The sequence below is a fragment of the Stigmatopora nigra genome, chromosome 22 (assembly GCF_051989575.1).
Source record: "Stigmatopora nigra isolate UIUO_SnigA chromosome 22, RoL_Snig_1.1, whole genome shotgun sequence".
In the NCBI taxonomy this organism is placed as follows: Eukaryota; Metazoa; Chordata; class Actinopteri; order Syngnathiformes; family Syngnathidae; genus Stigmatopora; species Stigmatopora nigra.
In genome coordinates, this window is record NC_135529.1 from 6422936 (window position 1) to 6436304 (window position 13369).

Sequence of the window (13369 nt, forward strand, 5' to 3'; positions counted from 1 at the left end):
GGGTGTACGTGCGTCGTGTGTGTGCACGAACAGGATAGATGAGGCTCAAAGGGTCAAAAGATGCTGCAGGGCTCTGCTGACGGCTGCAGGAAACCAATCAACCTTGTCTGTGTATTCCCCGACCTGTCGTTTTCTTAATGACCTGCCCTGACAGGCCCACTACAGCCCCAGCCAAAGCTCGCTGTACTGCTCAATGGATGACCGACCCCCATCAGCAACATGCTAATGACCCAAGGAGAGAGAAAAAGGGAGCGCTGGAAAGAGGAGAGTGGTCTACCGCTAACTACTGTACTATGTCCAAAAGAAGAGAACAAAATAACTGTTGGTGTAAGCAATACAAAGGACTATGCGTCGATTGCCTTAAAGTATCTAGTTGTGTCACAATGTCCAACAGCCCCTGTGAAATTCGTCACGGGTATATATATATTCACCAAGCTGTCACAGTATAAGGTTATGCTGACAATACATTTGCCATTGATGCAATTTGGAAAATGTTTAAAACGATATATTGCATGATTGAAAATCGTCTGTCACAAACAAGTCAGAATGCAGAAGCATGAAGGAGAATGAACACATCGTGCATGGTTCTGCCCTGTTCAGTCCTGTACCTGTCCTACATTCATGTCCAGTGTGTTTTCCATTTAAGGTTTGGTCCATTTTTCTTAGTTGTTAGTCACTTGCCCCAGTTTTCGTATTTACGGCTTTGTTGCTTTTGTGACTAAATCTTAGTTATTAGAGTTGTGCCCCCTCACTCCCTGTGTCCGCCTACTCCCCTGCATTTGGGTCCCACCACGCTCTCCACATACCCCTGCTAATGAAAAGTTGATAATGACTGATTTTGAGAAATTCAAATGCTAAGTAATTGTATTAATACACAATTTGTAAGCATTTGAAGCTACAATGATTAGAAAATGTAATTTGGTGCTCACAATCCATGTTCCTCTTTGCCTGAGGTTAGGAATGTCTAATTATTGAACTTGCAGTTGCATTACTAATTATGATCATATCATGTATAGTTGGGAAAATCTATTAGCCTCGATGTAAATTGACATTTTAGGATGTGCCTTTATTCAATCTGATGAACAAAAAAAATATTTAACAGCAGTAGCATCCCCTCAATTATTTTTACTAATAATTCACTACCAGTGCTTCCTAGAAAATTTAGATCATCCATCCTGAGCTAAATTTCTCCCATAAATACGAATCCCTGTGACTGAATGTTTTTAATGCTGCTGCTCACTTTTTGTCTGCGGAAATGTTAAAGATGAATGTAATTTTTAGAAAAATATATTACTCAGTACTTTGCTACTCAGCCATTCACAAATCCGCCTTTATTCTTACCTAGAATAAATCACTTATGTACGAGTTGATATTCAGCAGGCAGACAATGGAAAAGTAAAGCGACTGACAAGTATGTAATTGAGAGCAATATACAAGATCCCCAATAAATCACTTCTTTCCCAGACTTTCAGGTTGTTGTTGCACAATTAACCAATGTGTCAGCAGAATGACATGAGGTCGTGTCTCCAATACTAATGGTGCCACTAGCAACATAGTGATCTTTGATTCTAACCATTTGTACAATCTGAATAAGAATTAACCACATTTTCTCAATTTTCTTGCAGGCAAACTCTTGTCAAAGTGTCCTATGAGATGATCAACTTGTGTATTTGAACTCCTGACACCCACTCAAACAACTCAGAGTGTTTTGGTGAAACCTACCTTCAGCAGACTGCTACTGTCCATCCATCAATATGTCCTTCCATCTGTCTGTCATCCCATCCAGGCATTCGTGCACCCAGCCAACGAACAAAGCAGGTTGGTGTTCATTTCTCTTGCATGTTCTTCCTTGCTATGTGCCGCTGTCTGGTCATTGGGGTCATTGACCTGAAATGTGATAGCAGCCAGTGATCTTACCAAATGAGCCACCTAATATCTGAATCTCGCTGCAAGCACAAACACTCTCAATAAATCATTTTCCGTTAACAGAATCAACACACAAAATAGGAGAAAGGCTGCATTGAGAAGGGAATGCATACTACATGCCGTGAAAGAAAATAAAAAAATCATAAAATCTGTCTGTCAACACTGAGATTTTCATCCATTTCTAGGGGATGCCTCTTGTGTGCAAGTCATATTTTATTTAGAAGATAACCAGAGACCCATTAGGCCAAGTATGATCAAATACAGTATGCCCCTTGAATACCAACCATCTTTCCAGTCCTTGAATCTTCTGGCAGATGGATGGAGGTTTAGAGCTTTTCAGGCGTATGTTGCATCTCGCATATTAACCCCAATTTTATACCTGTGCTTTGCGGTAATCATGCTTTCAAGCTGTTTGTGTTTTCTTCACTCATTAAATCTGCGCACCGGTAATCCCTGGAAACTAATTAAGATTTTTATAATCACCTTTTTCTCCTGTTTTGTTTCGTCAATTCTGGTTTGCATGAATGTAACGGTAAAGGGGGGTGAACCTGAATGCAGGTAGGATTTCTTTGTGTATGCAAGTGTCATGTCGTTTTGGGGTGCATTGGAGGATTACCTTCTCAACCTTCTACAACAAACGTACACACACTCCCCTGTCAGACCCTGGAAATACCTTACATTCCTTCCACTTCAGTGACTGCTTTATAGCCAAGAGGAGATAACAAAGGAATGGGCAGACATTGAATACCAGCCTTCAGTGCAGATTCTGAAACTATTTTCTTTCTTTGTGAAACAGCTAGAGACGGCATTATGAAATTTTGGGGAAGGTGTCCCGATAATTTGTGTAGGCTAAAATGAGCTGTTGGTGGGACTCAACTATTCATTCCATTGAAGTGAAACCTCATCTAGCAGGCTACTGTCTTTCACCTGAGTCTGAGTCGTTGTCCACCTCGGCTGGCCCTTCCACTCTCCCCTGGGATGAGGTTTTCTCTTTCTCTCGGGTTCAAGTTGCAGGCTCACGTATCTGGATTCTACTAACGTTTCACTTCCTGTAACGTGCCTGCTTTTCTTTTTTTCTTACTCTGCCCATGAATACCATTGTCTACTTGAGTCTTCATCAAGAGGACAAGGATTGATTACAAAACACATGTGTCATCTCTGATTCAATTGTGTGTTTTGGTCAAGTGATAAACACTCAAAATGGAATGATACTGCTTGAATAGTAGCAAGGAGATTGATTTCCAGCGACTGTTCATTACAGTGTAAGGTGAGAGCTTCACAGTCAGGTGATGTTCCACTTGAAGTCTCTCGAAAACCTCTGCTGGATGCTGGCAGAAAAGACACAACTGACAGCCTCTCAACGAGACTGGCAGGTAGATACAGTCTATACTCTGACTTCACCCTCACAACTCCCCTCAACCTGTCTCTCATTCACACTTCATGCTCCCACTCCTTTCTATTCCAACTGGTCATGAATCTATGCATTGATATAATTTGGGATAAATCAGTTTCTTGGCCATAAAGTATGGAACAATGACTAATGTGTGTTTTAACTGAACGCTTCAAAAAGGCAAAACAATATTTTGTACTAATCATTTAAAGCGTTCTGAACTTCTGGTTTTGAGTTTCTCAGCTGGCCTTCCAATGTGGAGCTTTGCATTTTTTCTTCACACTTGCTTTGAGAGTGGATAAATGAATAGACAAAACAGTTCATAGGTGTGAATGTGAATGGTTATTTACATGTGCCGTGTGACTGCATTGCTCAAGGGCACCTCAACACCAGTCAGGTCATATAGTACTAACATTGCCACAAATACTGCATGACATTTTTAACTACCTCACAAACAGCGACCCTTGTTTACCCAAGGCAAAGTACTTAGAGTAGTTGATTTTATATCTAATATTTTTACTTAAATTGCTAATAATTATCATTCTAAGTAAAAAAAAATAGGTGGGTCCTTGAACACAGTTGCATGGAATAATAAGTATGACTGACATCAGAAGAAGGATTAAGCAATCTGGAATGTTCCCATTGTATTTATTATAACTGTTGTTATTGTTATTATTATTATTTGTACCATTTCGATTTCAAAAGAAAAAAATCATTTGAATTTCAGAAGCATTTCTGTGCTAAATAATCCCATATTTTTCAAAATAACTGAATACAAAAAGCATTTTCTTTGTGTTTGTGAAACTGTCAATTCCCTAAAGTGTTTCATAGCGTTTGATAATACGAGGTGACGGACAGAGAGCAGGAGTCATTCCGATTTGGGTGAATTTTGAGAGGGGTGTGAACCAAATGGGAAGGGGGGTTGTGGATCATGTTTTGGGGTACGGGGAACTGATGTGTGAACTCGGCAGGAGGGTTGAGTGTCCCTGAGGACAGGTCTCATATCATGGCACCACCCAGGGGCAAGACTAATACAACAAGCCACACTAACCTAACGTGATGTTAACAGTGGTCGGCATCAGCATTGCCTTTTCTCATTGCCGTGCCCTTGTCCAAATGCCACATTTTTGGTCATGTTGGAACTCTTTTTTTTTTATTTGTTTGCTTTGTCCACGCTGGACCAAATGGATGCGTTGGGTAATCCGCTGTAATTCAGCATGGCACGGACAGACAAAAGCCCCAGGTGTTTTTTCGTTTTTTCTGGGTTTTTTTAGGGGAGCAGTGGCAGCTCTGTGTCATGGCTTGCCAGTGCTGATGTGTCAGCTGGGTGTTTCCCCAAATAAGCCCCATCCTACACCAAAGCAGCCTTCAACCACAGTGCATTGCTCAAGATGACATATGCTGAGGGCACCGACAGTCTCCCTCTATATTTGTGTGTGTGTAATTTATGTCTCTACTCAAAAACACACAGCTATACACACCCATATGACTTTTCTCCCTCATGCACATTATATGGTTTTGTATTCACAGAGATCTGCCGAGTCTTCCTTGTCAATGCATGTTTGAATACTCACACGTATGAAATAATCTGGTTGTATGATGTTAATACAGTTCAGGCACCTTAATTTAAAGCTTGTGTGAGAAAGGCAGCCTTTTAAAGACTTTTTTTCTCACACACATCTGTTGTTTGGATTAGCATGAGATAGATAGTAAATGTGACCTTTGACTGCAATTTGATCACAACTGATTAGAGCTGTAACCACTCGAAAAGTTAAAAGAAAGGGATGCAAAATACTTTTCAATAATATTGGATTGTGGAATGTATATATAGTATATAGGATCGCTATCCAGAGCATATTTAGATGTTGATATTTCGATTTTGGACCAATCGTTTTGCCATTTTAGGAAAACTGTAAAGGTTCTTGAGCATTATGTTGAACACGGCAGATACCCTATTCGGAATCATTGGATGTTTGATTCCAAAAAGCAGCGTTCAGTATCCTCTCTCAGCTGTGGTGCTCCTCTTTTGAAAGAACTACTGCTGATCACACTACCTCAGGCCTGTTGTGGCTGGATGCTGCTGTCCAAGCCCGCATGTCAGTGCAAGACAGGCTCCCTGACCTCTCTGGTGCTGGGAGAATGAGGGGGGGCAGCCCCAAGAAGGGCCTCCCGTTCCATCACATCCCTTCCAATTACTGACATCCTGCCGCCTTTGAACACACAGGAATCATAGTGAAGAATAGCAGAGGTCAAACTGCAGATGGAAAAGGGTGGAAATAGCAGAGTAGAAGTAAGGAGGAAAAAAAGAAAACGGGGGGGAAGTGAAAAGCTATTCGTGTCATTGATGCTTCCATGGCCCCGCTGCTGCCCGCCATCCTTTTTTTTTCCAAGGCTTCTTACCGAACTCTAATCAGGAGCAACTGTTCAAACAACAGAGACACAGAAGGAATTTAGAATGGTAGGAATGGTAGAAGTGATTTGCTAAAATGGAGCGACTACAAAAGCAGTAGTATTCCTTTTCTCTCCTTAAAAGGTAAAATATATCCCTTGTTTGATAGACCGTAATTTTCTCCACTGTAAGATGTTCTTTTTTACTGTCACTCCATGCTTCAGTTTTAGTAATGTACAAAGTCGCTAAATTATGAATTTTCATGGGGAAGTTAGCATCATGCTTGTTGAAAGGAAAATGATTTATTCAATTTGCTTTACAGTCCAGAAGATGTTGTCACTTTAGGTACGTTCAGAGCCTTTACCTACTTGTGCGAGTGTTTCATCCTTCACCCAACAACACTCTGAGCTTTCGAAAATAGCAGCTTACACTCGGAAAGCATTGTCCAACCCAAATTTAGCTTAGAGTTATTTACAGGTACTGGTCAACTTGTTGTCAGGAGAACATCCTGTGTGCCTGTACAGAAGAACCATTTAGCGTTAACCAAACAAAATATTTTATTAAGGTGTGATAATAATTGAATTGTTGAAATATTTAAGGATGATGATGATTTTTTTTCACTCTAAGACATTTATTTTGATTTAATACAGAACCTGGCTGGAACAAATGGACATTTGCAAGGCATCTGAGGAAATAAAGCATTCAACATAGCTGTAAATAGTTTGATAGGCATGTTCCATCGCAATGGATGCAGTGTCTAAGAAGGGGATGGCAGTGAGGGCCAGTTTCATATTAGTGCATGTTTTGATGTAGATGGTGGCATATGAGACGTGTTGGTGTGCCTGGCAAGGGCCCAGTGCCCTTAAACCCAAATTAGCATTTCGCAACCCATATCCCCCCTGGCCTGTTGAAAAACACAACACACGCATGCAAGCCCACACACTTATGAAGACGCACAGGCACATAAACACTCCTATATAATCAAGAAACACACTCCAATGACCTCACTTTTCCAAACTGGGCTGAATACCGCCCTGCCAGAAATCCCTCTAAGGCCTCCCTTTCAGACTGTGAGGACTGTGTTGCTGAGTAGTCATATGAAAGGTTATTAAAGGGTCACAGTGGTTTGCTATTAGACTTCAGCAAATTTCTGCAATTTAAGCAAAGAAAATGTACATCACATTTGTCGGAACAGGATTATGCCAAATCTTCAGTGTTGATCACTCATTGGTTGAAGCATGCATGGATCTTCAGTTGAATAATTGTGTTTGTCAAGTTTAGCTTTAAGAGTCCATTTTCAAATCTAAAATATGTTTGCGTTCGCTTGTTTGTGTGAACATGGGTGTGTGTCATCAATTTCTAAAGCCTGTTGAAAACTGTTAGCCTCCTGCACATAATCAATGAGCCTGCAATGACTGATGAATTATTGAAGTGGCTTTTTGGTGAGAATGAAGTGTTGAAAATGTCCATTGTCACGGAGCACTAGAATGTTTCTGTTGTCATCGCGTAGAATGGTTAGGTTGGACTTGCTACCGTTCTTTCACCTCTCTTGGAGCCCTCAGTGAATTTCAGATCAGCTGGTAGTTTTGTACCATGTTATTATACAAACCAGTATTTTTCTTTTTATCCCCCGAACAATTTCAGATCTCACTTATGTTTCTTTGCCTTCATTTTTTTATTCAGTCTCGAGGTCATCCATGGACCACCTCAAAAAATACTCTCATTTGAACAGCACATGCACTGATCAGTTTCTGTGATCCCACCCTTTCAAGTTCTTCTTGTTTCAAAGAGCCACTGCATTTGGGGTGAGGGTAAATAGGAATCTGAACCGATGCTTTTCGACAGCTAGGCCTCAGCTGCACGTAACATCCCTGCAGCACCAGTAGACGAGGGTGGGGGCAAAAAGAGGAGGAGGAGCGGGAGGGTGAGGGTGAGAAAGGGGGTGCTCTCAAATACACACCACACATGAATGTAACCTCACTCCAACTGGGAGAAATCACGGGTCCAGACAGAAAGGTAACAGCCGGCCGCAGGCACAGGGGGGGTTGCTAGGAGACAAGGGAGCAGTGTACAGGAGATTGGGTAGGCGCTAGGTTGGTGTATTCGCTCAGATGGAGCTTACTGACATGCACGGACACCGTGACAACATGGCAATGCTAAATATAAAGGCAGTTAAATGGAGTGTTTGGACTTTTCAAAAGCGTCTTTAAAATATTTATACAAACACAATTTTGTTTGTAAAGAAGTTAATTCATTCAAACGTTTTGGTTATCAAAGAAATCATATTTTAAGACTTTATGGGAACCATTCCATTGAAACGCCATACTTGGTTTTGGGCTGTCTTTATTTGAAATAGGATTAGAATTTGTGTAGCAATCACTTGTTCTGTTTCTGGAGAAAAAAAAAGGCCAAAGTAGACGAGACCGTTGAGTGATGAGTTTATAATGAGTCTGTTTCCAGATGCTTACCCAAAAGGTTGTGTGATGAAAGTGTCTGAGGTGAAAGTTTATTCTATATCTCTTCTTCTCCTTCTTCTTCTTCTTCTTCTTCTTCTGACACTTCTGAGAAATATCTGGATTCAAAGAGGTGGGTGAGGTACTGCATTTATTGCTTTTGCACTGCTACGTGGCCAATTCTTTGCATGCACAGCCCTGACCTAATACACTATATGCACGGATGCACACCAGCAGTTCGTCTCCTTTCCTTCAGGAAGTGTTTTATGAACATGGATGATAAAATGGCTGCTGGCCTCTCTCCTTGACCCACTGTTGAACCTGCCATAGTTGACACAACTGCACAAAAAAAGTTGGAAAGTGGAGAACCAAGTGAGAACCTGACAATGCTTAGCCAGCAAGAGAGCATCTTACTTCTTCTTATCAATCTGTCCCAGAATTCTTCACTCTCCAATCGTAAGAGTACACATCCTGGGGATTAGGTATGACGTGAAGCGTTTCTAATGATTTAGTACCATTACTATGTGGTGAGGGACGCATTATGATATGACCCCGCCTGCCCCACAGATAGGCGTTTGGACGGAATAAGGGGGGAGTCCAACTTAGCTTATCTAAAGTATTTGTAGGGGAGGACATATGCCCTCCCTTCCATTATCTCATTATATAAACACAAGGCTTTGGCACAGGTTGAAATGGTGTAATTCATAAATCGACAGTGAACAAGCTTGTCTTGATCATGGCGTTGTTACATTATTGAGAGAAATCAATCTGTTTAATTGGAACACTTTTGTCAAATATATTAGATCAAGCCCTGTGTTAAACCATTGCATGGGGGACTATAAGTGAATGTGCTTTCAGCTGCTGTTGTTAATTTACATGGGGCTGTTTTATTTATTGTTCAGACTAAATTTATTTTCACAGTAATATAGAAGCAGAAAATCAGGGGTAGCGAATAATGTAGACCCCCAGGTTAATGGACTTAGAGATAGTCTGCTGATGTCGGGAGATGCATTTTCATTTGCGTACACAAAAAGATAGTAATAATTATCCAAGGGCATAAGGATAACAAAATCTTAAATGGGATAAGGATTAGAATGTATAATCTTAGACATGCATCGATTTTGCCATGTCATTTTCCGCTTTTATTCACTCCGTCTAAACTAAAGTCACCATCAAAACAGTCACTCAAATGGCAGAATATAAAGCTTTTGCAGTTATTGATTTTTTTTTCCCATTCCTACTCTCAGACAAAAAAAACAATGATGTAACTGTTGTGGAACTGTGGCCATTATGTCTGCCTCATATTTACTAGAGCCAGTTTTATCCTGTGCCATACTATTGTGCATATGTATAAACATATAGTCCACCTGTGTTTGACCAAATACTAAACTGTATTTGTCACATTTTGTTTCCTCTCAAAGATAACTACATTTATCTACTGCCAACTCATTTCCATCCTCAACAAGACACGATAACAAGTGGTCTATTCAAATTCAATCATTAATGGCGTTGTCCATATTGCAGACAGGCCATGTACTTTTATTTATTCAAAGAATAAAGGCAGGTTGTTTCCACTCACAATTATTTCTTTCATTAAGGAATGAATGTGCATGTCGGGGCTCCTTTTAGTCTTTTTCTTTCCATTTGAAGTGCCCCCACCTCACCTTCCCCGTCCATGCTGCCCTCGCCATCACTGAGCGACAGTAGAGGTCGTTAGTGGAAGAGGGATGATGCCAAACTTGACTGGAGTCAAGCCTTATCTCTATTCTTTACACTCTCGCTTTTGTTTGAAGGGCTTTGTTTACACACGCCACATTAATCACCTTCTGCCTCCACACAATCCCACAGCATTTAAAGTGGGTGCTCAGCCTGGGTACAATGTGCAGCACAGTGTAAATCTCTTTCTTACACGATTAAGGAAGGAAATGAAAACATTTCCAGAATTCTGGTTAAACTTTCTTCACACGTCTGACTTTATCATTTCTTCTTTCTCCGCCCTTGGCCTTGATCATAAAAACTTATCCTCAAGGGTTGTGTGGATCAAACATTCAAATACTGCTTGAATTAGCCTTTAAACACAAAACAGACACTGTCAAACCTCTTAAAAGCAGAGAGTGAAAATATGCAGACCGGATGTGTTAAGGCAAACATTAATCACACCACAGGAAGTCATCGACAGAGAGATAGATGGAGGAGTTGGGCAAAACCACCTGCCAATGGCTCCAAGGACCACAAGGTCACCTCTCTCGCCTTTACTGTCAACCAAAAACAAACATTTACCTTTTGTATTGAGGGAAGCTGCTTTTACATGTAAATGTTCTTATCCTTTTACAGAACTGGTTGCTTTGTTTAAAAAAAAAAAAAAAAAAAATCATGTGCCTTTGTTCTCTTGCATTGTATGCAAAAAAAATGCCAGAACACTCAAAGAGGACATACTGTCAAGGTCACTTTTCTTCCCCCCAAATAACTTACCCTTAGTGTTCAGCTTTTCATGAGATTGCCCTACTCTACTAATTGTGATCCAGTAGCAAATGTATTCAAGTTTGCACTTAGAACAGGGATGCGGATAGCCTAATGTAGGTAAAAACAAACAATTGTATATCACCATGTGGCTCTGAAGGAACATTGGTCTTGTATGCAGTAGGTGAAGTGGCTGTTTGGGAGTTCACTTGGAGTGGTTTAATGTATCCCCCTGCTTAATTGTATCGTCAATACATTCATCATTCAGAATGCAGAGCCTGGCTCAAATGAATTGAATTATCTGATGGGGAGAACAAAGAGATGTACAAAGAGTTTGTGTGTAATTTATTGTTACAGAGTGAAGAGAGCGAGAGAGGCTGAAAGAATTGGAGACGGCTTGATAGCGAGTTAGAAAAGGACAGAAAAGGGAAAGAAAGAGGGTTGGTGGAAGAATGAATAAGGCAGACACAAAGACGAGAGGAGAAGATAGAAAGGTCTGGTAGAGGAGTAAAAGCAAGCAGGGAATGAGAGGATAGGAGAAATGAATAAAGGACAGAAAAGATAGGGAGGCCAAAAGGAAACACGGAGGATGCTGAGGAGAATGAGAAGAGATAAAAGTGAAGGATGTAGGATGAAAAACAGTAGTTACAGCGAATTTGATGGAAGTCAGTGAGTAAAACTGCAGATAGGCCAGCGGCAGAAATACTGTAACACCTTTCTACGAATTCCTAAGGGAATCAGACTTGAGAAATGTGTGCATGCATTTTCCACAACTTCACCTTTACACAAGTATGGAATTTTAGAAACAGTGTGAAATGTCTTGCGTTGTTAAAGATGTATGTATATATGTGCTATGGGCAACACCTTGAGGTGTACACAAGCACTTAAAATTAACTTCACACTCTGCACATACACATGGATTTACATTTTCTCTGCCTCTATCCCCCTCGGATGCCTGTAAAGTAATGTGTGAGTATTGAAGAGAAAGCTTGCAGAGGAAGGAGGGATAGGTGGGGGGTGTCTTCGGAAAATCTATTTCCCAATACTATCTAACTGCAGATTTCCTCCAATGGACTAGCATTCCTGGTAGTGGATGTTTGGCATTGATTCCTTCTCAACATCATCTGAAAATCTATGAGCATAAAGGGTAGCTTCGCAAAGTATAACATGCATAAGTGCACACGATGTTCTATATGGCTATTATAGGAGAAAATTCTTACTTTCACTTTCTCTAACTCCCTCCATCCATATTGTCCTTGGTATATCCTTGCATTAGTTCCATTCCAGGCCTTAAATGATGGGTGATGGGAAGGAAAGATGCAGTCAGAAAAAGGGGATGAAATGTAAATGAGGGGAGGGACACTGGCTGGGATATCTCCTGACAGAGCGCTTTTGCTGCATGAAGTGCAGTGCAATGCAGGTCATCTGTAAAAAGTCAAGCTCCAGCATTGCACAGAATAATTCTATTGTATTTTCATTATGTCTAAAGAAAACCTTGTTTTTTTTTTAAAAGTAAACGAAGGGTTTTGTCCCTGTCTTACCCAGAAATAAACACAAAAAGTAACTAAGAGTATGTCTGATTGTGGCACTGAAACAGGATTCCTTGAAATAATCCATTCCGTCCCACAGACATTAAAATGGAGTCCGTGACAAACAGCTCAATGACTTCTTCCTACAACAAATGCTTGCCAGGGATTTACATTTTGACTGTGAAAATAGACACTTTAGCACTGTACGTTTGAGAGCAATGGCTTAGCATGTGTTTAACAACAGCTTTTTGAGGGAAATTTTTAATACAGAGAAGGAGAGAGCGTGGGGGCGGGTGTTACAGAGCACGCTTGAAATTTTTGGAACATTGGCAGTCCTGAGAAAGTGTTTCATGGAGCTTAAAAAACATTGGTCTGTCAATCAATTGGCAGCTATTGATTGCCACCCAATAATGCTTCTTTCTTTTATATTTTTACTGTAAGCTTCCTCTGCAGCAAAAAAAAACAAGGAATAAATACATAGTGCTGAGATACTCGCAAGGCATTCAGTTCTGGGATGTGTCAAGTCAGGTCAACATAATTTAGTTTCACCACGAGTCAAGGTTGTCCATCAAAATGTGGTCTATTCTTAGATGCACTAAATGGACAAACAAAACTGGGACACTGGCATCTCTAGAATATTAAGGAAATCTAATCACCATCTAAATGGCTGAAGTGAACAATGATACCAAACGCTAAGTACTAGATTTAAAAATGTTGAAAATACAGACCACTATAATTCTGGAAAGGCCTTCTCCAAACTGATCTAAAACCCAATATAGATTCACTGCCCTATGGCAACAATTCAAATGATTTTTCTCTAACATTCTTAGATGGTTTGGTTTTTATTTTTTTATTTATTGCTAGTTTGGAATGAAAGTTGTTTTTTATTTAGCACGTCTGTTTTACAACATGGGCCAAATAAACCTGGCGCATTCGTACAAACCATGTAAACACCCTTAGAAAGTTCCAAATTCTACAACAGTAGAAATCCAACCTTACAGCCAGAAACAGAATGACTTCCACTAACCGACCAACAGTTCATTTGATCAACAGCAAGATTAGGATGCATGAGAGATGAACACCACACCTCAGGCTGACAGAGCAGAGTTCATCAGTAACACGGGTGTCAATGAGTCGATGCGGGCAGCATTCGGTCGGGTCGCGTTCCCCTCGGACCACAGAAAGCTTCATTGCTTCACCTGCCTTAGGCATTTCCTAACCC

At 40.5% G+C, this 13369-nt stretch overlaps 1 protein-coding gene across 1 annotated transcript in view; it reads left to right on the plus strand.

Annotated features, from left to right (window-relative positions):
• The window catches only part of LOC144215780 (uncharacterized), an 83407-nt gene that overhangs the window by 60735 nt on the left and 9303 nt on the right, over window positions 1–13369 (plus strand). The window contains exon 9 of the mRNA XM_077744919.1: window positions 1626–1818. The gene's annotated coding sequence lies outside the window, so the exon portion shown is untranslated. The remainder of the gene's footprint in view (window positions 1–1625; window positions 1819–13369) is intronic.